This window comes from Antechinus flavipes, chromosome 2 (assembly GCF_016432865.1).
Source record: "Antechinus flavipes isolate AdamAnt ecotype Samford, QLD, Australia chromosome 2, AdamAnt_v2, whole genome shotgun sequence".
In the NCBI taxonomy this organism is placed as follows: domain Eukaryota; kingdom Metazoa; phylum Chordata; class Mammalia; order Dasyuromorphia; family Dasyuridae; genus Antechinus; species Antechinus flavipes.
Window position 1 is genome coordinate 643,159,077 of NC_067399.1, and position 27,993 is coordinate 643,187,069.

At 35.0% G+C, this 27,993-nt stretch overlaps 1 protein-coding gene across 1 annotated transcript in view; it reads left to right on the forward strand.

Annotated features, from left to right (window-relative positions):
* NPTN (neuroplastin) overlaps positions 1 to 27,993 on the forward strand; it is a 67,782-nt gene that overhangs the window by 6,680 nt on the left and 33,109 nt on the right. The gene's annotated exons all lie outside the window — the stretch shown is intronic.

The window sequence follows — 27,993 nt, forward strand, 5'->3', positions numbered from 1 at the left end:
GTTGTTAGAGGGAGTACTAGGAAATCATAGATCTTTATAATGGGTTCAGATTGTACAAAAAGTCTGCTAGAATTAGTTGAATGAAAACTGGCTATGAATAAGTCTGTTTGGGAATATATATATGTAACAAACTTGTGTGTGTATATATAGATAGATACAGACAAATATTTCTACATTTATACTTACGTATTTAATTAAGATAGAAGTAAATGATGCGTCTTTGAGTAAAGGGTTTTTGACATACTTAGAAGTCAGTATGGTATGTTTCTTTGTGTTTGTAATTTTCAGCATAGTGTCTACTATATTATACATACTTAACTGACAAGCTATCTAGAATACCTGGGACCTGATATCCAAATTAGTTTCAAAGCAACTCACAGTGACTGACCACCAGCAAATCACCTAACTTTTCAGTATTCTACCAGTGGCATTATTATTATTATTATTATTTTTTTGCTTTTTATTTTAAAAATATATGCCTAGATAATTTTCAACATTCACCTTTGCAAAATCTTGTGTTCCAAATTTTGTTCTCCTTCCCTTTCACTCATCCCTCCCTCAGACAGCAAGTAATCAAATAATTGTGTGCACTTCTTCTGGTATTAAATTTAAATAAAAACATATCCCTTTGGACTGCAGATTGACTCAAAAAACCTCATATTGACATTATCTGTGTTGTGTTGTATTTTTATTTATTTTGTTAACTATTTCCTAATTACATTTTAATTTGGTTAGGCCTTAGTCAATAATGGCCTGTGATATATAGGTACATTTCTTAGTCCTGTACTTAAAGTCTTAATTTGGATTCTACCAATGTATGATCATTGCACCTGCTTTGGCAGTTAACTTTTGCTTAATCTGTGAGGAAATTCATGGTGCAATAAAGATGTAAAGGAATGTTCTTAATCTGAGGTCCATGATAACCATTTCAGTATAATTGGCTTCCTTTGTAAGCCTGTGTATTTTTGTGCATTTACAAATGTGATTCAGCAAAGGGGCCCGTCTATAATAAGTTTCAGGGGTGTCAGGGACACAACCCTTTTTAGAGGGACCATGTCCTTGACATAAAAAATACGAGGAACCCTGTTAGAGGATATGTTTGACCTCTCAAAGGAAAGAAATTGTTTAAAGGGATACCAGCATATTACATGGCACTTTGTTGCTGTAGCTTTCAGAATTTGATTTCCCTCATCAATAGGAATTATTGTTTTCATATGTATTTTTGCAGATGTGAACATTGTACAGTTTCCTGTTTTGCTTTTTTCTCATCAGTGTTAATTTATTTCCTAAATTTGATGAGATATTTTACAGAATCTTTTTAATGATTGCTAGTCAGGAAACTGGAGTTCTAATTTCAACTTAAACACTAGCTACAAGACAAACTCTGAGTCTCAGTTAAGTCTGCATAGATTTTTCTTCTCCAGGATTTGTTTCTTCCATACAGAAATAACTGGAAAAATATCAGTTTAGTTGAGCATAGAATTGTAAAATGGGTTTAAGCCATATTTAGGTCAATAAATACATTAATTGCTGACTCAGTCACTAAACGAAGGTAATGAGCCATATATTGGGACTACAAAGCCTTCAAAAATTTTATCATCTCTGGTCTGGCAGGAGGGAATGGACACATGTGCAGATAACTATAGTACAGATTAAAATATGATTACTTGCAAAGGTAGGGTCAGCTATGACATAAGAGATTTGAAGACAGATACCTTTTACTTGGGAAGTCAGACAAAGTAGTACCTGTGCTGAGCTTTGAAGGAAGGAAAAGAATTATAAGTTAATAAGTTGAGCCTGTTTCAGACACCAGGAAGGACATGTGCAATGCCTAGATAACAAGCCAGGTTTGAGGAATGTTAAAGAAGGTAGGTTAGTAGAAGTGTAGCCTGTAAAAATGTTCTGACAATAAATTGGAGCCATGCTGCCAAGGGCATTTCCACGGTAGAAGCTTAGTATTCAGTAGGTAGGCAATGAGGAACTATTTAGGATTTTTGAACTGGAAAGTAATGAAGTTAATGCTAAAACTTAATTCTGTCTTTGGTGGAGCTTTAGACATTATATTTTATACTTTATTACATATCATCTATTTTGAAAATGTTTTTAAAGTCAAATGTGTCCTTTGCAAATAAAGTGCATTAAGAAGATCCTAAGAATGTGCATTTGTATATAATAAGCCACAAATTCCTTCCTTTTTTTTTTTTTTTTGTTCTCCCCGCTTAAATAAAGTCCTGGAAGACAGCATAGTACAAATAATCTGGAGGTTGGGAATCAGGAGACTTAATGCTTTAGTTTCTTCTTGGATATTAATTAGCTATGTAAGCATCTCTGAACCTCCCTGGGCTTTAGTATCAATATCTTTGAAATGAGAGGACTTTATAGACTCTTAAGATCAATGCTATAATCTGCAGTTCTACATTTCTCTTTAGAGAAGGATTTAGAAAATGTCAAAAATTTCTGTTGTTAATCTTGGGGGGAGAAGGAGATGACAAGCCCTACCTTTGGAAGTATTAAAAATAGATTTTTGAAGTGTAGTCTTGCTTTTAAGAAGTCATTAGAATTCTTGTTTCAAGAGAGCACAATATATTTGATATATAGGTCTTTTGAATTAAACTTGGTAGAAAAACTGCCTCCTCTGAATAAAAAAAATAACTTCAAAAAACATTTAAAAGCTCTTATTTCATCAGTATGGTTACTCATTGTAAAGATGAAGATCATATCCTTTCTCCGGTTGAATAGATGGTCTTTGAAAGTGTAATGAACCACTTTGAATTTAGCTAGGCTGGTCCTCTGACTCAAGGTCTGTTTTCAAAACTTTCATCTTGTTTGAATTAGCCAGGTTTTTGCTCTGCTTCCATATGACCTTTAGAAACTCAAGGTTAATTTCATGCCACAATGGAGCATCTTAAAGACACAGTTTAATGTATGGGGTTAATTATTAGAAAATGAAAATGATGGGTAGAGGTTTTTCGCATGTAATCTGTATCAAGTGAAAAATGACTGTTTAATTAAGGTTATACTGGTACCAATATTATATTGTAATTTTTGCTTTTAAACTTTGAAGTGGGGTTGTGTTACTTCCCTTTACCTTTTCCTCCCAATCATGTGTTCTTTATTTTTAAGTCTCAGTAATTCTCTATTATATGAAGAACATAAGAATGCTTTTGTAAACCTCTTTATACTAGTTCTTAATAAGCCCACATTGCTTCTTTCATCAATATACTCCTTGAAGCAGAACATTGATGCCCTCATCATCCTCACTGTAGAATTTTTTAATGTTAGGAATTAATCCAACTCTACATGTGTTGCAACTAAGACCTAAAAATTGTGCATTACTCACTGTTCTTTTCAAGGTGGACTCTTATTAAAAAAAAAACTCAATAGAATTATCAAACTATAATTCTTCTAGAAGTCAAAATACAGCCTAGTGGGATTAAAAAAAACATAAAGATTTTAGTTTTAAAGGTGAAAAAGTACTCTTGACTAATTATAACTACATAAATGGATATTTTTATGAAGTTTAGAGCTTAAGTTTCTTTTTTGTGTATGTTTGGGTGCCAAAGAGGTTTCTATTAAAGATGTAATTGAGTAAGCCCTTGAAGATAGGGATTATATAATATGATATCTGTCAGTTTTCCAAAGCACATGGCAATATCACTTTTATGGGGTATCATTATCAGTGTACATCAGAAAATTTATTTTTTGTTTTCTGTATCTTATCTTAGCTTTTATTTAAATACCAATTTGGAGGTTTTATTCCTTTAAAAGTAAAGAGGCATTGTCAGAACTTAGTGGAGAGAGAGATGTGTGAGAGCCTCATTCTGTGTAATGCTGTGGCCAGTTACAACCTCTTAGTGCCTTGGAGTCTACAACCTTCTCTAATAATATAATTTGCAGAACAACTCAGTGATGTTTCTATGCTGATAAAATTACCAGTCTGGACCCCCAAAAAGATTAATTAGAAACTATGTTGATTATAATAAGTGGAATCAATCTCTGGAAAATGACTTTAAATTTGTTTTTATGTTTATACTTGAAGTTTGGTTTTTAAATGTATTTTCCTACATTTGCTTTATCCAATTACTTCCTGGTTGAGTGTAGGATGGAGAATGCTGTTATCTATTGAGTGCACAATTCCAGATACTAGTCTAAAAAATACTTGTGACATCTTTAACCAGGATGTTAAAAGAAGAAGAAGTGGAACCATTCTTGAAGATTCAGTTGTGTTTTAGAATTAAGAGCTTGAAGCAATAGAAACTATTATGTTTTTAAATGTTTTTTAGAGGAGGAAAAAAAATGAATGTGGACGAATGTAGATGAAGTAGTGGAAGTGTTAGAGATCTAGTCCAACTTCATTGATTTATCATTTATCTAGCCTAACCTCATTTATTTATTATTAGTGCTTCAAGGATGCTTTCTTTTTTTAATACCAGTTTCTTTCCAATAAATTTTCTTCCCTCACACCCAGAATTCTCCTGTGCAGCGGCTCATCAACCAATTGTCTCCTATCCTTCTATTGAAGGGAGTGAAGCATATTTCATTATCAGACTTGTGAAAACAATGATTAGTTACTGCATTTAATAATAACAATGTTATTAAGAGCCTGCTTTTCTGCCAGGCACTGTGTAAAACACTTTACAAACATCTCATTTGATCCTCACAGCATCTCTCCGGAGGTGAGTGTTATTGCTAACCCCACCACAGTTGAAAAAAATGAAGCAAATACTTGCCCACAGTCATACAGCCTTGAAGTTGGACAGATTTGAACTCATGTCTTCCTGATTCCAGGCTTGGTATTCTTCATTGAGCCACTTAGTAGTTCATCTGATTTCTGCTGACTTTGTCTTTTTGGTTTTCATCATTACACTCATAAATTTTTTTCTGGTACTATATCAAATCTTACAAGTTTCCCCATGTTTCTCTCAATTCTTCATTTTTTTTAATTGTACAGTAATATTTTGTCATATTTATGTTTTACAGTTTGTTCAAACATTTCTCCAATCTATTGGCAATTAATTTGTTTGCAGGTGGTTTTTGTTTCTTTTTGCTACTACAAAAAAGTTATGCTCAGAACTTATGTACAGGACATTCCATTCTTTTTTCTCCTCGAGGTATAAACTCAGTAATGATATTCATGGGCATGAGCAATTTGTCTTTTCTCATTTAATTCCAGTCCCTCCCCCTTACCCCTCTGATTGGATCATTTTACAGCTTCACTAATATTGTATATATGCTTGATTTTCCAAAACCCTCTGAAACTATTTAACTTTTTCAGTCATCTTTCAAGGTTTTGGATATGAAGTGAAGCAGTAATTTTAATAGAATTTCTCTTAATACTTTGGAGCATTTAAAACATATATATATATTTTTTTTTAAACTCATTTTACAAATGAGAAAAATGAAACTCAGAGGTAGTTAAATATCTGAAGTCACATGGCTAAATAGGTAGCAGAGTCTTGCTATGAACATAGTTTCCCTAGCATCTATTTTTTCTTGTTATTTTATATAATCAGAAACAAAAAATGAAATAAACTTATACATATAATCAGAAATTATATTTTACATCAAACCCTTAATAATGGAAGTAAATTAAAACATTAACAAATGTTTACTTTGTATACCCTTCTAAATTGCTCTGAAATTCTGGAATCTTTTGTTTTTAACATTTTTACAAAGCCATTTGTATTTAAAATGTCTATTATATAAGACTGGGAAAAAATTTCTCATGCTTGATTACAGAAGGCATGATTAGAGCAATGAAAAAGAAGTTGCAAAGAGGCAAAGTTAGTCTTTACAGAGGAGAAGACTTTCTGATAATTGGGATTATCCAAAATTAGAACAGGCTACTTTTAGTGATAGTGTGCTTCTCCCTAACTAGAGGTCTTCAGGCAAAATCTTACTTAGATGATGTAATATGTATTATGGAAAGGATTCTTAGTATTTAGGTAAAGAGTAGATGTAGATAGCTTCTGAAATCCCTTTTAACTCTTGAGAGCCTATAATTCTATTGTGTAAGGATTTCTGATTCTGTTAAACTTGTTTGGTGTCACTTCATATAGGTGTTTTGGAGATGCTTTTCTGTTTATGGATTGGGAAAAGGCTGTCTAAAGGAATACGTTGGAATTATGTCTTAAAATTAGTCGTAGCTAATACAAACAAAACAAATTATTACTTGAAAGGTATTAAGTCCAAAGAGGGGGATGGATTTTAGAAAGCTTGTAATAAGACATTCATTGGCCTATACCTGATATATTTTGTAGTGCTCTGCAAAACTCTGGGGTGCTGGGTAATATAAAAAAGGGTTGTGAGAGAATTTCAGGGCCAGATAGTTTTCTTTCTAAGATATTAAAAACAAAATTACTTGTATGTCAGAATATAAATAGTGGATATTTTTTGTTTGTTTTGTTTTTTTAAGAGGGGAACAGTGAGATTGGCATCAAATGCTTCTCTTTGCTTCAAACTTAACTGTTTTTTTTTTTCCTCCCCTCAGATAAAGTGGGGCCAGTTTGTACTCCTTGGCTTGTCCATCCGTGCTTACATTGATGTCATCTGTCAATACTCCAAAGTATTTCAGTATTTTTAAGATACACTGCCTTATTAAAGAAAACCTATGATGATTACATGTCAGAATTATGGTACCATTACTATTTATCTCTGTCAGAAAGAAACTTTTGCTGTTAAGCATCATTTTTTTATTGTTTGGAAATATGTAGAATGGAAATAATAAGAAATTTTATGTTTATGGGAGCATAAGCTATGAGATAAAGCCAAGGGAGTTAATTTTATGGAAAAGATATTACTGAGGTCAAAATCTATTAATACATTTAAGATAACACTATAAATGAAATAAGGGAATTAGTCAGTCTCCTAAGATGGAAGAACTATGGCAAGGAGCAATGGCTGAAATGACAAAAATGTTTGAGTCTCAGAAGTTTTTAATAAAACTGGTACTAAAATAAGAATAGTTCTACATACTTGAACATTGTTGGCCTCTATGATCTCATAGGATCATAGATTGACACCTGGAAGGAATTGTAGAGGTCATAATGGTCCAACCCTTTTTATAGATGAAAAAATTTAGACCCATACAGATGAAGCAATTCAGTGAAGATTTGTACCATGCCTTTAATCTCTGGCAATGTATTTGATCAGAAATTAAAATTCTAAAATAGTTAAGCTCCATTAGTCTCTATAGTTTGTATGTCTGGAGGTTTTTGGTTATTTTAAAAACTATTTAATACAATTTCCTTTTTTTGTATGCTGATATGTTATAAATTTGAGAACATGTGCTACTACTTTGTATTTCATAGTCTGAACTGGAAGTGGCCTCAATGATCATAAAATCCAATCCATACCTTGTCCAAAATCTTTTATTCAGTATTACAGACAAATGGTTATCCAGTTGCATGCATACTCAGTTTCATATCTTTGACTTTTTGTTACCTGTGGTGGTTTTTGTTTGTTTGTTTTTTAAGTCTTCCTTTAAGTTATTTCAAAGACATACATTTTGTTATGGTCAGAACCCTGTTACAGCAAAAGTAGGAGGAAGGACAAGATCAGAGTAGCAGCACTTTATTCTGATTACACTGCATTTTCTGATATAGCAAAAGCTTTCTCCATTTCAAAGGCTTACTGGTATGCTGTTGACAAGAGTTTTCTCAGTTGCTAGTTCACTGTGAAAATGAAAACTATGGGGGTGGAAAAGAGAACTGACATACACTACAACTTTTTTTGGTTTTCAACATTTAGTCAGTTAACTAGCATTTGCTAAGTACCTGTTATGCATTATACTAAATGGGAGATACAAAGAAAGGCAGGGGCTTATGGTCTAATTAAAGAGATAACATACAAGCCATGTTGTACAAGTGAGATGCACAAAGAATAAATGGGAGATAATTGACAGAGGGAAGCACTAATATTAAATTTGACAGGAAAAACCTCTTTCAGAAGGACTAAGACTTGAGGGAAGCCAGGGAAACCAGGAGTCAAGAAATGAAGGAAAGCATTCTGGGACTGGAGACATCTAGTGAACCTTCTACTCAAGAAGTGGAGTGTTGGGGAAAGAACTACAAAGAGGCCAGTGTTGCTGAATTGCAAACTATAAGGAAGAGGAGTTACAAGAAGACAAAAATATTAAGATTATTCTTATATTAAGATATAAAAGCCAAACAAGATTTTATCTTTATCTTGGAGGTAATTGAAAACTAATTAGATCACTTACCCGCCTGCCTCTCCCCCTCCCTCCTATCCCACTCTCCTGAGTTTCTTTCAACTTCCCTACAATAAACATTTCCAAGATCCTAGACATTTATCTTAGGTGGAGATAGAAATAAGTGTTGATATTTATATAGTGCTTTAAGGTTTGCAAATGGTTTATATCCATTACTATTTAACGACAATAGCCCTGTAAGTTGGTACTATAAGTAGTATCAGTACCAGTTTGTAACTGAAGAATCAGTTAGAGACCTTAGTCTTGACCATGGTTAAAGAACTAACCAGGGAGGATGAGGTCTTAGTAAGCTTAGTAAATTTTAAGATTAGCACTCTGTCCACTATGCTAGGCTGCCTCTTGATATAAGTAAGTGATGGATGTCATAGACTTGTAATAAGTTATGTCTAGAATTATTTTGGGGAAAATCTTCCTTTTGCACAGTTTTCTTTGGATAGCAGTTAGTGCTGCAGAAGTTAGTAGTGAGAAATTTGTAAAGGTAGCCTGATATAATATAGAGGTGACACCACTTTTAGGAGATCTTAATTCTCCAAGCTTTGCTATGAATTGTTTACATGAACATGGGATTCAGTTTTTTTCTTCTAATATGGAGGAGTTGAAATAGATGATTTCTAAAGTATCTTATAACTCAATAATTCTAAGGCCTGGAATGTAAGTAAATGCTACTAGACTCACATTAATGATTATTCACTTTTTATTATTATGTTTTCATTATAATGTTTTCAAATTTGCAAAACAATTTCATAACAAACCCAGCATTCTAATCCACCAGGCTTAAAGCTTAGAAACAGAAAGAGTAAAGTTATGGAGACAATATGGATATCAGCTTTGCAGACTGAAGTTGTACTTTATATACACAAGTAAATTCTACTACAAAAAAATTATGATTTTTTTCATAGAAATTGTACTGTGATAGATATCACTATAACATGATCTTTTATAGCATGACCTTAGTGCAATATATGTGATCCAATAAGCATTAAAGTGCTTGCATTGGTACAAGGCATTGAAGATATAAAGATACAAATTAAACATAAGGAATTTACATTCTACTGGCATAACACAATACAGATGATGATTAATATACCACAAATTAGGAAATAAATAGGACAAGGGAGGATTTACACCAAATGTAGGAAAATTTGAAAAGGAAAATTTTAATTGGACACAAGTGAAACGTGACTTAACAGTAAAACATTAAGTGCCTCCTATGTGCCAGATACTGTGCTAAGTCCTGGAAATACAAAAAAGATGTAAAAGACCATCTCTGCCCTTAAGGAGTTCACAGTCTAATGGAAGAGACAATAAGTTATCAAATATGTCCAAACAAGCTACCTACAGGACATAAGTTATTTTTAAGATAATTGGTTTAAGGTAAAACTTATCAAATACACCTGTGAAGATTTTTTGTTGTTGTTGTTGTTAAACAAGAAGACTAGAGTGTTTAAATTGAAGCTCAGACACTTTGACCACAAGTGAAGTAATAAAACCCTTTTATATGCATTGTCATTTTCATTTGATTTGAGGATGAACAATGTGAGACTTAGCTATCAAATTTATTCTACATATAAAGAAATTAAGGCTACATGAATTGTCTGAGGTTGCACATTTAGTAAATGATAAAAGACTAGAGCTCACGTTTTCTTTTTCTTGGCCATTGTTCTCTGCATTATATTAGCTACCTCTCAAACTCACTGGGGAAAAATAGGTTAGTATTAACTAGGTACCACTAAGTCAGCAATTTCATTGTTTAGTCTTTATGACAAAAGAATACTGCTTTAGGAAATTTTGGTTTTTGAGGGATGTCAACAGGATTAGCTTTTGGTTTGGAGCCTTTTCTACTGAATGAATAATTTTCACTACTAATATCCCTATATCTTCCCATTTTCTGAATCTAATTTAATTTTAGTCATAGAGTCAAGGGTACCACCTTTTTTTCCTTTTCTTTTTTAAAAAATGTTCTTATTCAAAGGTCTTTACTTACTGTATAAATTATAGTCGCTTCTTCTTACTTTAGCTTTAAATATAAATTGGCATTTAAAGCATTTCACACCCATTCCTGGTCAATCTTTATTATGCACTGCTGCCCAACAGAACTGCCTTTGCACTGGCTATTCCCAGAAAACATTCTTCTCTTATACTTATGTATCTGGAAGTCCCTGATTTCCTTCAGAACTCAGCTCAAATGCCACTTCTGCTTGAAACCATTGTTGGTCCCTTCTGACTCCTATTACTTTCAGGGTTACACTGAGTCTGGTTTGGATGGGTTTGGAGATATATATATGTAAATATGTCCTTTGCACACGAGCATATACTGTTTAGTCACATAGTAGACACTTCAATATTTGCTGTCAATTGATCAATATCCTTTTTTTGTTCCTGACCTCTCTTAGGTTACTGTGTTGAATTTAAGCCTTTGGGATACAAGTAGCCAAAATATACATCTCTTCTGGGGATGAGGAATTGGGCCTTAGTACTTCTATCTCTTTTTGAGTAATCCAGTTAGTTTTATTGTTTTATCTGATGGATTGAGTCCTTTCACCCTTTATTGTAAATATTTATAAACTTCAGGCTTGCTCTGAGAGAGGAAGCTGCCACAATGTTATTTCTACCTCTTAAGATAAGCTTCCTGGGATTTGGACCACTAAAGCGCCTCTGGAGAGAGGCAGGAGGATTGCTTATAGCCACCTCTTCTGTGCTCCTCCTCCTCCCCCAACCTTTGTTGCAGTCTCATGATCCTGGGTCCTGAGATTCCCTGGACCATCCTATTGTAAGCCTAGTTTCTGGGAGAACTTCATAGGACAAAACAACAACTCAAAGATTGCCACCTCCAGGCCAGAGACTTTTCTGGCTCTCTGCAGTTGCTGGAGCTTTCCCCTCTAAGGCAGCCTTCTCTATTCTGTATTAATCTAGCTATTTACACATTGTCTCCCTTATTGAATGTAAGCTCCTTGAAGGCACAAAATGATTTTGCATTGTATCTTCAATGCTTAGCATCTAGAGCCTGGCATTTTGTAAGGGCATAATAATGTATTTAATTTTTGATAGGAATTGACTTCTCAAAAGGAATTTTTTAGTTCTACCCCATTACATAAAGTAATAAAAATGTAAAGATTCTTCGTCAACATTCAAATCTCCATGTGAAGATACTATATTTTACAGCCATGACAAATTATTCTTTTTTTCTTTGCAATTTATTTTTTCTCAATAGTATTTTATTTTTTCAATTACAGTAAAGAATACTTTCAGCATTCATTTTTGTAAGATTTTAAATTCCCAATTTTTTCTCCTTTCCTCACCTTCTCCTTCCTCAAGACAGCAAACAATCTGATATAACACATTATTCTAAACACAATTAAGAGATCAGTTTCTTAGGTTAGAGCTCACTCTAAGGAGCAATATGAAGTGATCCTGGAGCAGTTTTCAGAATATACTTGCTAGCATTTGTTAATTTACAATGGAATTGAATAGTAAGTTTTCTTACTTCAAATAATTTAGATAAAATTATTAACTAAATCTGATTGGGGAAGTGGGTTTGGGAGTTATATAATCCAAAGGATGAGAGGCATAAATGAGACTGGATAAAGATCCAGGCTTAGAATCCTTAAGATCTGGGCTCACTTTCTGATTCTGACTTGAACTGTTTTCATAAAGTCTGGGCAAATCACTTAATAAAAGTACCCGAGGCAGCTATCTAAGTCTATAATTTCTTAAAGGGAGTTCCTTTTCACCATTGCAACCACAGATCTGGACTGGACACCATTACCTTTCCCTAAACATTGAGTATTTGAGGTTTCTGCCAATTCCTCAGTTGCTATAAAACATTAACCTAGAGAACAAATTGTTTTAAATATGCTGAAGTTAAATATTTGATATTTGTATTTTCCTTCAAAATATAGTCATGTTCCTTATTGTTTTGCTTGAATTTTTTGGATTTCACCTTAGAATTTTTAACCTAATTTTTCTTTGAATCTGCCTTACCTATATATATATTTTTAATTTTGAATATTTTTTCTTAAGTAGTCAGTTTTCTGTTCTTTTATCTTCACTGTCCATAAACATTTGGGATTTTTAAAACCATCTATTTCAATTTAGATATCTCTTGACAAGCAGTAGAGAAGTAAGAGTGTATTTTCAAGGCATAACGTCTCATTAAAAATTGTTGAACTGAAATGTTTATATTTATTGTCTTCTAAGTATATCTATACTTCCTTTCAGCTGGCTTACTTTTTAAATATATGGTGGTAAGCATCCATAACTTTTTTTTTTATTTCTTAGTCTCTTGTCATGTCTGATGCTTTATGACCATATGGAACATACATAGCATGATGCCATGTTCTTCTATTCTCCTGAAGTCTGTTAAGCCTCTTAGTTATTGCTTCAATGACACTATTCATCTCATCCTCTGCTCTCCCCTTTTCCTTTTGCCTTCAGCTTTTTTCCGATATCTTTTCTAATGAATCCTGTGTTCTCATTCTGTGGCAAAAATATTTAAGCTTCAGCTTTAATATTCGATCTTCCAGTGAACAGTCTGAGATAATTTCTTTTAAATATTGACTAATTTGGTCTCCTTGCTATCCAAGGGACTCTCAAAAGTCTTTCTCAGTACTGCAGTTCAAAAGTGTTGTTCCCATGGTCCTCAGCTTTTCTAATAAACCATTTTCACTGCCATACATTGCCACAGGGAAAACTATAGCTTTGACTATACAGACTTTTGTTAGCAAGGTAAAGTTTCTTAGTATACTGTCCAAAATTGTCTTAACTTACCTTCTAAGGAATAAGCATTTTATAATTTCATGGCTGCAGTCACTGTCTGCAGTGATCTTTTAGCCCAAGCTCTTAATCTCTTGAAAGTCACAGAATGCCCATTTCTCAGAAATAATTTAGTTTTTAGTCTCCAAATAACAGTTAGGAAGGAATAAGTCTCTGTTAGTGACAGAGTGACTATTCCAAGCAATAATTAAGTCAAGAAACTTCCTATAACTGGCAAATGTAGTGTCTATCTCTTTGCTAGGTCACCACATACATATTGGGGAATGCATCTGGAAGTGTCCTTGTAGAATCTCAGCTAATAGGTAATGTTTAACTTACTGACTAGTGACTCATAGATAAGGAAAATTCAGTCCTGGAACTGGGGAATAGATGTAGGGAATCAAGTCCTTGGATCTCTTAACTTAAAAAAGTAAAAATTGTGATGTTTATGAAGAAAGAAGACTGCATAATTTATAGTGATCTTTTTTGTTGTCACAAGAACATCAGACTATAACATTACTAAAGAATTCATCACCAGTCAGAGAATGAGCTGGTTGGCATTTATATTTTAGGAGTAGGTATATTTATTTCAGAGCTCCTTGGCACCAGAATGGGGAAGATTTGGTGTGCGCTTTGTTTTTGGTGGCGACTCAGGGTCACTTTACACTATCTGTTACAAAAGAGCTCAAGAACTGTATCAAGTCTAAGCTTCTGAAATACACCTTTGGGAAAATGTGACAAGCCCAACAGTAACAGGTGAGCATGGGGTAAACTGATATGTGTGTCCATGTGCTGTCCTCTGCCTAGAATTTGATGCAGGTCTTACCAGAATTAATTTCTTCTGAAAAGTGCATAACTAAATTAAGAGAATAAGTTTAAATTTTCCTTTATGGAGCTTTTTTAGTGTTATGACACGTTTATTTTTCACCTTTCTCCTTTCTCAGAGACTTTATTGTCTCTATCACAGTGGTTTGTAATTCATTCTATAATCTTTAAAAATATAGCAAATGAAGGAGCTTTCTTTGAAGTTGTCCAGTGTCTCTTCATAGTATGGGGTAACTCTGGGTTTTAAAGGCTTTATCAACAGAGCATAAATTTTGGCAGCTCTTACCAAGCTGCAGAGGTTTTGAGAATAGGTTCAGTAATATAATTTATGTCTGTGAATAATGGTTTTGGTCTCAGAAACTCAAGAACAAACTGTTAAAATGTGGAGTTTTTGGTCATCAGAAGGAATATATACATATAATATGGATTATTAATAGTATTGAAGGAGTGGGACAAACATTTGTGCATTTTTGTTTATTTTAGTGGACCCTTTCATTCTGATACAAAACTTTGATAGTCACTGCAAAAAATGGTTATGGATAACTGGATTCCTAATATTAGCATTATTTTTCCTCATAGCAAACACAGAGATAATCTTTCTTAAATGGAATAAAATAAATATGTGGACAGTGGTTTACAATTAACCATGTTTTATGGTTTTTATTTTTTTTCAGCCATAAGTTACTTTTCTGAGATTCACTATATTTATTGGAGCCATTTCTCTTAAGGTTAAGCTATTCTGAAAGCTCTCCTCCTCTTCTTTTTCTTCAGATATTAAAAAGGGGAGGGGCAATATCCTGGCAGATTGTGAAATCCTCAGCAAGTTTATAACTTTACCAAGGCCCCGTACAATCTATCTAGCCACCATAGGACCACTTAAAAGGTTTCTACAGGAGCTCAGGCATGAGGTAACAAGGGCTAGAACCAGGGCAGTGACAATGACAGGGATTTAGTGGGTTTTAGAAAGGGGGAGTGATGGTAGAGATTATGAAAAAGAATTTGACTGATTGAGAGAATTTTCATGTATAAGTAGTGAAAAGGTCACAGATGACATGATAGTTTTGCTTGTTTAACTGAGGAATGTAAAGCGTATTTTAGTGGAAGGAAGGCTGGCCCAGCACTGAAAACCTGGAATGACTTCTGTGACCTTGAGTTAGTTAGGACAGCTCTTTTCTCACAGCAGAGAGGAAAAAGGATATTAAAGATAACATGAACATTCTTGGGCATGTTCTTGGTATCAGGCTGTTTTGTTTTATTGCTTTTCTTTGTCTTAAGAGAGAGGCTTCAGTCTGGAGGGATGAGGTGAAAACTGCTTGTCAGTAATAAAAGGGATCAATAAAGGTATTTTAAAAAACCAAAACAATTTATCTTGGCCTCAGTTTTCCCATCTGTAAAATGACGGATTGAAATATGTGTCTTCCAACTCAGCATTATGTGCTGGAATGTCCTTAGCTCCAGTGCCCCTATGAAAGTGACAGGTGGAGGAGCAGCATGGCTTAGTGGACACAAAGTTGCTTTGAACACAAGATGATCTTGGCATAGTCACAGCTCTCTGTTCTCTAGGCATCTCCTTTAGACTGAGTCATGGTGCCTTAGTGCTTTAATCTCCTGGGTCTTGAGGCACATCTTAGATTACAGTTTGTGGTATAGAAGTTGCTAACTTGCTTTAGTAGAAGGAGTCCAATCTTTGTGTAGATTTAGACTCCTGCATAATTCTTCTCTGCCTTTGTCATAGTAAATTTGTTTCAGAGGAAGTGGTCACACATAGTTCATGCAAGAGGAACAAAGTATATGCAGTATATCCACAAAAGGAACATAATCAAAAGAAAAGATGACCCCTAGGATCCTATAAAATGGTGCAAGGATATTGATATTCTAAGTGAACCAAAGAACAGAAGCTTTAAGATAGGTGTCCCCGGTACTTTCTCTCCCATCATCTCCATTTTGTCCAATGGCCTTTGCCATTATTGTCATTCTTGATCTTTCTGTAGCATTCCACATTTGATCACATTCTGTCCTTCCTGGGTTTTCATGACACTGCTTCTTCCTAATTCTTTAACCTGCTCACTTGTCTGACCGGTCCTTCTCGGTTTCCTGTGCAGCATGTCAACCCCTTATGTGCGCGTCTACCCCAAGGCTCTGTTCTGTCATATTCTCTATATACTTTCTTTAGGGACTCTTGTTAGCTCCCTTGGATTCAACTGTGGTTTCTGTAGAAGATTTTTCTGTCTATATATACACCCCCATCTCCCTCTGGAAAACTGTACCACCTCCAACTGTCCATTGATCACATCTGTTTTGGTGTTTCACTTCTCTTAAAGCTTTGATAAGCCCTGTCCTTCCTCTTGTAAAAATTCAGTCAAGTCACACTGGCTTCTTTGCCCAGCGCCATTGCAGTCTCAATTCAAGTATCATCTCCTCTAAGAGACTTTTCCTGTTGTCCTGTAGAATATAGTGATTCCTCACCTCTAGTACAATGTTTGTTAACTTGAAGGTGCTCTTAGTAAATGCTTGTTGAATTGAAATGTTTTTGTTGTTGTTTTGGTGAAGAATTACTTACCATTTCCCTGAAGAGGTCACTAAAGGTAGTGAGGGAGGGAGTTCCTGAATAAGATCTTAAATGGAATAAGGGAAGGATACTGTCCTTTCCTTTCATATTCCTTTGATTTTACATTCATTGAGGATCCTAGTAAAAATACAGAGAAGGGGGGGATGTGGTGACAAGACTGATTTGAAATGTACCAATAAGTAGATTTGAGATTTGTATAGTTGAGAACTTTTTTTAAAGGCACTAAATTTGAACTAAGATAATTTTTTTTTTAATTTATAAAGTGCTACTGAATTGCTGCCATTCATTCGAGAAGAAAAGCTAAACAAGAAAAGGGAAAAGTTCTGTTGACCTCACATTCTCCTAAACTCTGAGGAGTGAAGCATTAGATTTTGTTAGGAAAAGCTGTATTCAAATCCTGCTGAAGATTTGCTGTGGGACTCTAAGCTTCAGAGTCCCTTCTAGCTCCAGATCTACCTACTCTCCTGTATTTTAAGGATGTTAAATGACTGCCTTCCATGGATCCTCTATGCAGATAAGTAGGATACAGCTTGGGCAGACAACCCAAATTTATCTAGATTTTGGATTTTCGTGATACTTTTCAGTCTAATGAAAAGTTGTGGTGTTTTTCTGCATATTAGTCTTTAAAAAAGAGCGTTCGTTACATATTTTTTCATAGTCTTTTCTTTATTAACATAGAACTGAAAAATGTCTTTTCTATCATTTATTGTGGGTCATTTTGTTCAAGACAGGATCCTAGGTTTATTGGGTTTTTATGTTATTTTGAACTTTAGGATATTCCAAAATAATCACAGCTATTTTTCTTGAGGAGTTGAAGACTAGTAAGTAGAAGCCCTGCTGTAGAGGGATGCCAAAGGTGTCCCTAAGCTGGAGATGGTGGTAGGACCTAGTTTGAAAGGTCAGTCAGTCAACAAACATTTTTCCAACACCTGCTAATGTTCCAGGTACTGGATAAAAAGAAAGGTAAGAGATTGTCTCTGCTCTCAGTGGACCCACAGTCTTAATGGGAGAGACTTTGTGCAAACAGTTATGTACAAACAAGCTGAATTCAGAGGAAATGGGCCAGTTGACAGGCACTAAAATTAAGAGGGCTTCCTGTAGAAGTTGGGATTTTGGCTGGGGAAAATTCCAGTAAAAGGAAGACAAAAAACTGAGTGCTACATAATTGTGAAACCTTAATCAACCAGAATTCATATACAGGATTTAAAATGTTCTGTTTCTCCTTTAGGAGTAAGAAGTGAATGACAAGAAAAAACAAATTGACCTCCTCAAAAAGAAGATCCAGTTCCAGACATGTTTGGAATCAGTGTAGATTCAGACCATCTGCAGTCCTGCAGAACACAAGTAAATAGTTCAGAAGTAAGCGGATTGATTCCCTACAAAAGTTTCAGTAAGAAGAGATTATTGTAATTACATTCACTGAGACAAGAAGGCCAGCTCATACATTTTCAAATATATTTTCCTCAATAATTGAAACAAAAGAACTTTATCTGAAACAGTGACCCCAAATCAATGGGGCCAGGCATAAAACCTGGGTTCTGATCCCAAACTGGGTGCTTACTATTTTGTGTAACCTTGCTGAAGTCCCTTAACTTCTCTTGGCCTCACTTTACTGATCTGTAAAAATATTAGACTGGATAGTTCCTGATGTGAGCTCTGGGTCTAAATTGAGGACCCTACCCTTTAGTTCAGCTATTTTTGCCAATCCAACAACTGGAACTTTAAATGTGTGCATCTGATTGGGTTTGTTTAGTTGCCTTCTGCTGAGACAAATTCAGTTCTAGTTTGTATTGATCTTAAGACTATTTTTGTATAGTCTTTAATTTGACTTAAGTGTTAGCCACACTTGTAAGTTAGCTTACCAAGTAAGTAAAGGGAAGTGTTGGTTAGGAGAACTTGGAAGGATTATCTTTGAGACATACCTGGAATATTGTTTCTCACAGTGCAGCCTGATAGACTCTCCTGGTTCATAGAGAATTTATAGAAGTGAAGAGAGACTTGGGTTAATAGTTTTCTGAGGGCCAGGGAGGACACCTTCCTGGGCCCACCTATTTTGATAAGATTAAAAGAAAAACGAGTAAAAACTATGAAGGAATATCAACAGCCCAGAAAGGAAGGCCAGCAAAAGAAAAGGGCATAAGTGGGAGGAGGTAGGGAAGAACACCAGAAATGTAGGTGCCCCAGGCAGTATTTGGAAAAAGGTTAAACATCCTTAGTTTAGAGAATGATAGGGGATTATATGGGAGTCATATGTCTTGGGAACTTAATAGGGACTTTAGCCAAGCCCCTGCCTATGGAACCAAAGGAAGTGTTGTGATTGCTGTGAACCAGCTGGATAACCTTGGTCTTCTCAGCCTTTCTGGTACTTGGTTTCCTAACATTATAAAATGAGGATTAGAAGAAAAGGACAATTTTTGAATGAAAGAGAAAAAAATACTTACTTTACAGTAGAAAGTACCTTTGCTAAATTTGTTGTGATGTAGAAAAATGGAAAACGGTGATATCCTCAGTTCTACCACTTTTTCTCCTCCTGGCTTCATTTCCTTTCTTCCCATACCACTTGTTCCTAAATCAGAGCACCAGGCCTGGAATCAGGAAGCACTGACTTCAAAATTGGCCTTAGACTAGTCCTGGCTTTTTGATCTTGGGCAAATCATTTAATCCCTATACCTTAGTTTCCTCAGTTGTCAAAGGAGGTTGATAACTGTATCTACTTCTCAGGCTCCTGAGATAATACTTGTAAAAATGCTTAGCACAGTGCCTGGCCCATAAAAGGTGCTAAATAAATAAATGTTTATTCTCTTCCTCTTTCCCTAAATCGGGAATTTATTTAGACTAGAAGGAATAGGGAATATGATAAGATAATAGAAGGCTGAATCATCTGTATGCTTCTTATTTTTGTTAGTTTTGTAGAGGCGCATGCTATATAATGTGGCACAGCAGAAAGCCACTTCTGGTTTTGACACTACTTACTCATCTGACATCTTTATTAGAATGTCATTATTAGCCAAGCAAGTGTCTTTGAAGCTAAATTGTTAGAATTCTTTTGAGAGTTTTTGGTTTTATTTTTAATTATCTGTGCTAGGAATGAAACTAGCAATTCTACCCCCTTCCCAAAACACAAATAAATAAACTTGCTCTTATAGCAAAGATCACCCTCATTCTTTCTGGTATTTGTTGTTTTTGCTTGTTTTTAAAAGGAAAATATATATTTCCCAGAAGCTCAGTCAGCTGAGATAAGTCTCAAGATAAAAAGTATTTATCCAAGATTTCTGAAGAACAGTCTTCAGAAAGTTTAGATCCGAACAAATAATTTGTTCTTTGAAAGTATTTTAAAGGCAAGTAAAATACTCTCAAATATTTGTTCTGACATAGTGGAGAGAACATATAATTTGTGGCCTTCCAGAAGGCTGCACCTATTTCTTAGAGAAAATAAGTTTTCTATGTGGAAAAGTCCCATCTTGCTGATGATGAAGATGAAGAATCATTCTGGAACTGCCTTCTTGGAGTCAGAAGACCTCAATTCAACTCCAACTCTCCAAATTAAACACTCACTAGCTACATGACTCTGGCCAACTCATTTAACCTTTGCTTTCTTCAGTTTCCTTAACTATAAAATGGAGAGAACAATAGCAAGGTTATTGTGAGGATCAAATGAGAGAATATTTGTAAAAAATGCTTGGTATATAGATGTTATTCCTTTTGGTCTCTTGTAATCAGACAGAACTTCAATATGCTCTTTGTGTATCTTGCTTCTTCCTACCTAAAACTTGTATCCTAAATGGACTATTGTCTAGAGTAGGCTCTGAATCATTCACTGTAATACCTGTAACTTGATTGGTTGGTTAGCAAGCTTTATTGAACACCTTCTATGTACCAGACACTTGTGTTTGCTGCTCTGCATACCAAGACAAAAATAAAATGGTTTCTGTACTTAAGATATGTTATCTTCTACTAAGAAAGAAAATATGTACATATACACATGTCAGCAAAATCATGAAATAGTTGTATTGCAATGTAGTGCACATACAGTGAAATTTTATGACATTAAAAAACAACAGACATTTTCCTCATTTTATTCCTTCACAAACCATGCATCTGAAGAGCATAATGATGGTCTGCTCTGCCTAGACCCAGCTCTGTATTCAGGTGTGTCATATTGGGCCAGCATCTTTGTCAACTTGCTCTCATAAATAAATGTGAAAGATAACCAAACCAGGTGTCAGAAGACCTGAGTTCTCATCCAAAACCTGTCATTCATTGGCAGCATGTTCAGAGAAGTGTGTCAGTGGTCTAGATCTCAAAGAGGAGTTGGAGGAAATAATTTCTAGTATTCTCAAGCTCATTGATCATAGGAATTAAGAGTTAGAATGATCTAGTACAATTGCTTCATATCCATTTGAACAAAATAAAAGTGTCTAAAGGGATTCGTCATTTCAAAGATGTGGATATCTTTTTTATGATTTTGAACTTAATACACTTTTTGATGTGTTGCTGTGGCTAAAAAAATTCTGCTGGCCAGACCTGGTGATGAACATTCCTGGATTTAGCTAGTGAAAGAAACTAAAGAAGATTTGATGATGCTTAAAGGGATATTTATTTGCCTCTAGTTTTGAACCTGACCCTTTTGGGTGTGACCTCTGTAACTGGTCATCTATTTTTAACTGAGCCTCTGGGATATGAAGCTAATGTGAGCTCAATGTATAGAAAATGTAGGGGCTTGTAGTGATTGAAGAAAACTTGTAGATTTATTTAATGTGTCATCTCAAGCAGCCTGAAAAATACTAAGAAAACTAAACAACTACTTGTGGTTTTATATGTATTGTTTCTCCTTTAACCTGAGAAGTTCTTAGTTTCTCTTAGGCCATGAAGGCAATATTTAAAATATCTGTGGCCCATGTTGCTTTTGAGCTTGAGTCTTGTATCATATTAGCAGGGTTTAGAAAAGATTTATTTTGTTTTTTAATTAAGGATAAACCATATTTACTTGCTTACTACATTCATTCACCAGTGAAGATCATATATTTAACATTCATTTCTGTAAAATTTAGTGTTCCAGATTTTTTCTCCTTTTCTTTCCAATCTCCCACCCCAACACAGCAAGCAGTTTAATGTATATTAAGCATATGTAGACCTTCTGAGCATATTTTCATATTTGTCATGTTGTGTAAGAAAAATGAGACCAAAAGGGGAAAAAAAATAACAAAAAAAAGCAATTGAAATAAAATTCCCCCAAAAGGTGAGAATATTGTGCGTTGATCCACATTCACGCTCCATAGTTCTTTCTTTGTATGATTTTCCTTCCCAAGTCTATTGAATTGCCCTGGTTCATCCAATTGCTAAGAAAAGCTGAGTCTGTCATAGTTGATCATCACATAATCTTGTGTTACTGTGTACAATATTCTCCTGGTTCTGCTTATTTCACTCATCAGGCTTTTTTGAAATCAGCCTGCTCATTGTTTTTTATAGAACAAAAATATTCCATTACATTCATATACTACAACTTATTCAACCATTCCCCATTTGATGGGCATTCCCTCAAGTTTCCAATTCCTTGCCACTACAAAAAGGGCTGCAAAAAATTTTTGTACATGTGGATCCTTTTCCTTCTTTTATGATCTCTCTGGGTTACAGAGCTAATAGTTAACACTGCTGCATCAAAGAATATTGCACTTTTATAGTCCTTTGGGCATAGTTCCAAATTATTCTCCAGAATGTTTGGATCAGTTCACAGTATCACTAACAGTGCATTAGTTTCCCAGTTTTCCCACATCCCCTCCAACATTTATCTATTCCTGTCATCTTAGCCAATCAGAGTTATCAAGTGGTACTTTAGAGTTGTCTTAATTTGCATTTCTCTAATCAGTAGTGATTTAGAGCATTTTTTCAGATGACTAGAAATGACTTTAATTTCTTCATTTGAAAATTGTCTCTTCCTATCCTTTGGCCTTTTAACAATTGAGCAATGACTTGTATTTAAAAATCAGGTCTAATAAAGATTCAGTTTTTTTCATCTAGAGCATTGTTTCCCAAACTTTTGACATTTGTGTACCCCTTCTATAATTTTCATAACACTGAGTACCCTTCATCAAAAAAAAAAGGATGTATTTTAATAACAATAAAAATAGATTTTTTTTCTTTTTTTGGTACATACACAAAATAATAATAAACAAAAAATAAAATTATTCATAATAAAATATAAATTCATGCCAGAAGGTTTGTCGCATGTGGAAGAGCAATTGTTGGAATTGGCTTTTGATGGATTCTTGAAAAATAAACATAAGGAGTGTCCTTTAATATCATTCAGGTTACAAATGCAACATGTGTATCCTGTTTTAACAGAAAAAGTTCTGAAATACATCTTGCCTTTTCCAACTTCATATTTATGTGAATTTGTTTTTTCAGCATTTGTAGACATTAAGTCGATTAAAAGGAACAGATTATTGGATGTGGTGCCGCATCTCAGATTAAAATTAATAACCAGGGAACCAAATTATGACAATCTGTTATCTCAATACAAACAATTTCATCCTTCTATATAAAAATAATCAAAATCAGTGGGACTTACTAAAGCACATAACAAACCTTTCCTATAAGAAAAATCGCACAAAAGCTAAGAGTACACAGGTGCCTGGAGAAGCCACTCTGTAACGTAGTGCAATATATTCACTCTGTAAAACTGCACCATTTCACACCTCACAGATTGTCTTGACTTGACTCATGAGAACGTAGAATTAGGTGCAGCTAAGCACAGTGTAGTGCATATCCCCACCAAACTCCAGTGCCATGCTTATCACCCCTCCCACCCCTCCAAACTCTTCCGTACCCCTGGGGGTATGCGTGCCACACTTTGGGAAACACTGATCTAGAGGATAGGGATAATAGCACCTATCTCACAGGGTTATAAGAATAAAATTGGATAAAGTGTTTTCAAATCTTAAAAGTGCTTTAAAAACATTAATTTTATTTTTGTCCTTGTGACCCTGGTGTTCAGCATAAGGTTTTGACTGTCCTAGTAAGTGCTTATTAAAATGCTTGCTTGATCCCTACTCTATGCCTGGTCTAGTTGAAAGAGACTTAGTGGGAGAAGATGGCAATCTTGAGCTGCCATGAAATTATTTTCAGATTTTACCTCTCTCTTTTAACTCTCCTCCATTTAGTTATAAAAATTTTGATTCATCTTTGAAGATTGAACAGTATTAAATGTGCAGGTTTGATAAGCACAATTTTTTGCTATTTAAAATTTTTTTTTATGATATACATGTACATTCATTTTTAACATTTCCATATGTATAATGTTGGGGAAGAAAAATCAGAACATAAGGGAAAAAACCACAAGAAAGGAAAGAAACAAAACAAAACAAAAGGAAGAAAAAGGTGAAAATAGAATGACTTCAATTTGCATTCACTCTCCATAGCTCGCTCTCTGCAGCTAGCATTTTCCATTCAATGTTGATATTTTACATTTTTAAAAATACATTTTTAAACTCATTTGTTTTTCATCACTTTCTTCCCTCTTTCAGAGACTTATCCTTTATAATAAAGAAGAAAAAGCAGTTCAGTAAATCTAACCTATGTAGAGAAAAAGTCTATAACATTGTACATTCACAGTCCTACACTTTTGTAAAGAAGAAAGGAATGTATTTTGTTGCTTTTATTCTGTTCAGCCACAGAAATTTCAATTAAAACAGGCCTTCTGGGACATCTAGGTAGTACAATGGATAGAGCACCAGCCTCGAAATCAAGAGGGCCTAAGTTCAAATCTGGCCTTAGACACTTAACATGCCCTAACTGTGTGACCCTGCGCAAGTCACTTAATCTCAATTGCCTCTGCAAAAAAAAAAAAAAAACACAACAAACAAAAATGGGCCCTTTTTTGTGGGACAAAGGGTGGTTTTTGTTCTCACCTTCTACACCTTGGTACAGTCTTAATCAGTATTTCCCACTTATACTGTAGCATTCTAAAATTGTAAAGATTTACAGTTCCATGAACTTTCTGCATCGTTTGTGTAGCTCAGATGTTTAAATGGATGGATGTATAAACTCCTTGATGGAAATATTGCTTCCAGTGATTCAGATCACAAACCATCCATACCTGCCTACCCTGTGCAATTCTTATTTACCCCTTCTCTCATTTTGCCCTTATTATCCACCCAAGTGTTGGGCATTTCCCTTGTTTTCTCTTGTCATTGCAAGGATACTGTGCAAGCCCACAGCCTGACTATGGCATCATCCTTCATTTTTGCTGTGTTATCTTTACCTTTGTCCTTTTGGGTTCATACATTTGTATAATATCTTGTATTGTAATGGTCCTTGATTAGCCTGTGTTTCTAATGGGTGGCATTCTGTTTACACCCACTTCGTACTTTTCTATTGCTCTCTAGGTTAGACTTATCTTTAGAACTTCAGAGATCATGGTGTTTTGCAACATGCAGTCATACAACCTTAATATACCAACTCAAAAGATACAGAGAATTCAAGATCCTGCTGCAATTATTTTTTGTAGACTGTATAAAAACGTTTTACTTGGCAGAGCAAAATGCTGCCTTAAAGACTCTCCAACAAGATGTCTCTCGTGCACATGGTGAAATTATACAATACTTAACCTTTGAAAGGTATGACATCAAACACTTGAGATTCTTTCAGGAGATCTGTGAGGTCAAAACTACTTTCATTATAAAACTTAGATGTTTAATTTTACATACAATAAATATTGGTAGATATTAACTACATAAAAAAAGCTTTTTTTTCTTTTTATGGTAGAGTGGATTTCACTGATTTTTAAGAGTGTGCAAGGGTCCTGATACTAGAAAGTTTGGAAACTTCTGGATAGTAGAGAGCTGTTCTGAGCCAGGAGAGTTTCATTTGCAGTCTCTTTAATAGATAGTCTCTGAGCCTGGCCTAGTTCACTGGTTAGGTAAACTCTCAGTCCCCTAGACAGTTCAAGACAAATTGAGCTCTGCAGAATAGATGCTATGGATGGCTCTAGTTAGCTGAACCACTCCACCAGCAGTATAAGTAACTTGGGCATAATTTGGGTAAATATTGAATATGTAGAGTAGTTTAAGCTCATGATAAGGAAAATTGCCTGGATTTCTTTTGGGAAGTAGCAGCAGAGTTCTTTGGATGACTCACAACTTTTCCCTAAAACAAAAGACTCCACTTTTTAATACCTTTTTCCTACTGGTGCACTTTTATGAGGCATAAAACACATACATACAACACACCCCTTCAATGTAAGTAGATTTATTTTATTACCAAAATGGATAGAGTCTTGAATGCCAGCTTAAAAAGTCCATGTGATGGGAATTGAATTTTTGAGGGGCTAATCTGCGCAGATTCTCTATATTATATTAAAAATCTAATTCTGTCAGTGTATGTGAGCTGGATTAATTTATCAACAGTTAAAGTGATTAGAATATACAAAATGTTTTGTTTGTGATGTGTGTGCACACATGGATGCTCATTGGCACATTGATCTTGGAGCCAGGCAGACCGGAGTTCAAATGTTGACTTAGACATTTAGATTAGCTGTCTGTTCATGGGCAAGTCATTTAGCATTTTTTTCAGCCTTAATTTTTTCTTCTGCCAAATGAGAATAATAATAATTTGTCTCACAGGATTGTTATAAGGATCAAATAATCCCTGCAGAGCAATTTGTAAAACTGACTACACTCCATCAGTGTGATGATTGTGATGGTGATGCAGCATGTGTGGTTGGGACTAATTGAAAGATGTGAAATATTCAGGCTCCAAGTTATCAGGTCATCTTATTCAGCCTTTGACTAAGAGATTTGAGCCTGTGACCTTTGGTCAATTGTCATCTCATTTCCTTTCTGAGAATAGAGAGGCAAAGAATAAGATGTGCCAGTGGGAACAGAGAATGACTCGGGAGTGGAAAGTGCAGCTTATCTTAAAGGTCTCACTGGCCTTAGATAACTGTCCATTGCCCTGGAGTTAAATGGGGAAGTGTAGATATTAAGATTCTTGTTTCAGATGGCAGCTATGTCTATGTGAAAGCCCTCTTGTCTTTTGGATTGAATTCAGCTTTCTCTGTGTCCCCATCTTGAACCTAATAGTCTCACAAACCAGACTCTAGCTTTTTCTGGCTAGCGGGCTTGGCTTTTCTCTAGCTACTACACTCAGCTTCTTTTCTCTTCTCTCCCAGTCACACAACTGGATTGTCTTTTCCCACCTCCCAACTTTGTCACATACTTTGATCAGTTTTTTTTTTTCCTTTTGCCTTCCTCTCCCAAACAGCCAGCTAGGATTTTGCAATTTCATGATTATTAAATGCAGTAACAACAGAGCCAATTTGTAACACTCAAACTTAACTTGATATCTTACTGTAGCCATTTGTGTTGGGGGTGGGAGTGGGGTGAAGAATATTTTGTAAAACAAAATACACTTTTCTGAATTTGGTGGAACTTTAGCAAACTTTCCTGGGGTTTAGTTCCCCCTTGCTTACCTTCCCAAACTTAGGCTTTTATAGAAGCACATGTCTTTGGAGGCATTATGACCTTCAACTGTAACTTCGTTGTGAAGGCGTGGTGTGTCTGGAAGCAAAGAAGATGGTTTAGACCCGAGGCTGTTTACCTCTTGCTTCTGAGAGCTGGTTCTTCTCATCTACCAAATTGAAGCTAATTTTGGATGGCTAATGAGGTGTAGTTTATTGCTACTCTTGTCTTCCTAGGCAATTGTGTGAGTGCTTTAGAGAGGAGTTCATTTCACTAACTGCTTACTGCTGAGATGAGAAAGAAGGAATCTTCTGATTTATAGGGAGGCTGCATGGCATTGTAGAAAGAATAGGGATCTGGAAGTGGGAAGACTTAAGATTCTGCTATTTCTGCCACTTAGGGCTGTGACAGAAGTGGTAACCTTAGATGAATTATTACTTCTCTAAGAGGTTGTAGCAAAATTCATCAACTCGATGGCCTTTTGTTTCCTTAGGTGCTGATACCAGTGACTGATACTTAACTGCTAAGTCTTAATTTTTTATTTGTAAAATGGGCATATTATAGGCCTACTTGTCTAACTGGGTGATTGTAGGAGTAGTGAAAATCTATTTGAAGGAACTTATTAAAACACTGTAGCTTTTGTACAGTGACTGGGACCTATTTTACCATGGCCCCTGCCAAGAATATCAGAAGGAAAAGTCTTTCTCCTTCCTTCTATTCCATTCAGCTCCTCTAGGTAAAGGGGTAAAATGAAAAAAGCCTTCCCTTGGTTTAGAGTCAGAGTATCTGGCTTTGAATCTAGCTCTTCCATTTACTGTTTATATGATCATGGCCAACTGATAATTTTCTGTGTTTCTTAATCTGTAAAACAGAGAGGGTTAGATTAGATGACCTAGGTGTTGTCCAGATCTAAATCTAAAATTTAATGATCATCAGTCCCTCTACGGTATGGGAAGGATCAGAACAAGTAAAGTACTTAGTATTTTGAACTAGCCTGTTCAGCAAGGAATATAGTGAAGTTCTTTTTATTTTTAATCAATTGTCCTTCCTCCAAATTGTTTCAGGATTCACCTAAGTTTTTCTTTGTTCATCTGTATTCCCTTTGTCTAAGTCTTGTCAAATATGATAGGTTCTCTTAGGAATCTGGCTCTCTTAGGAAA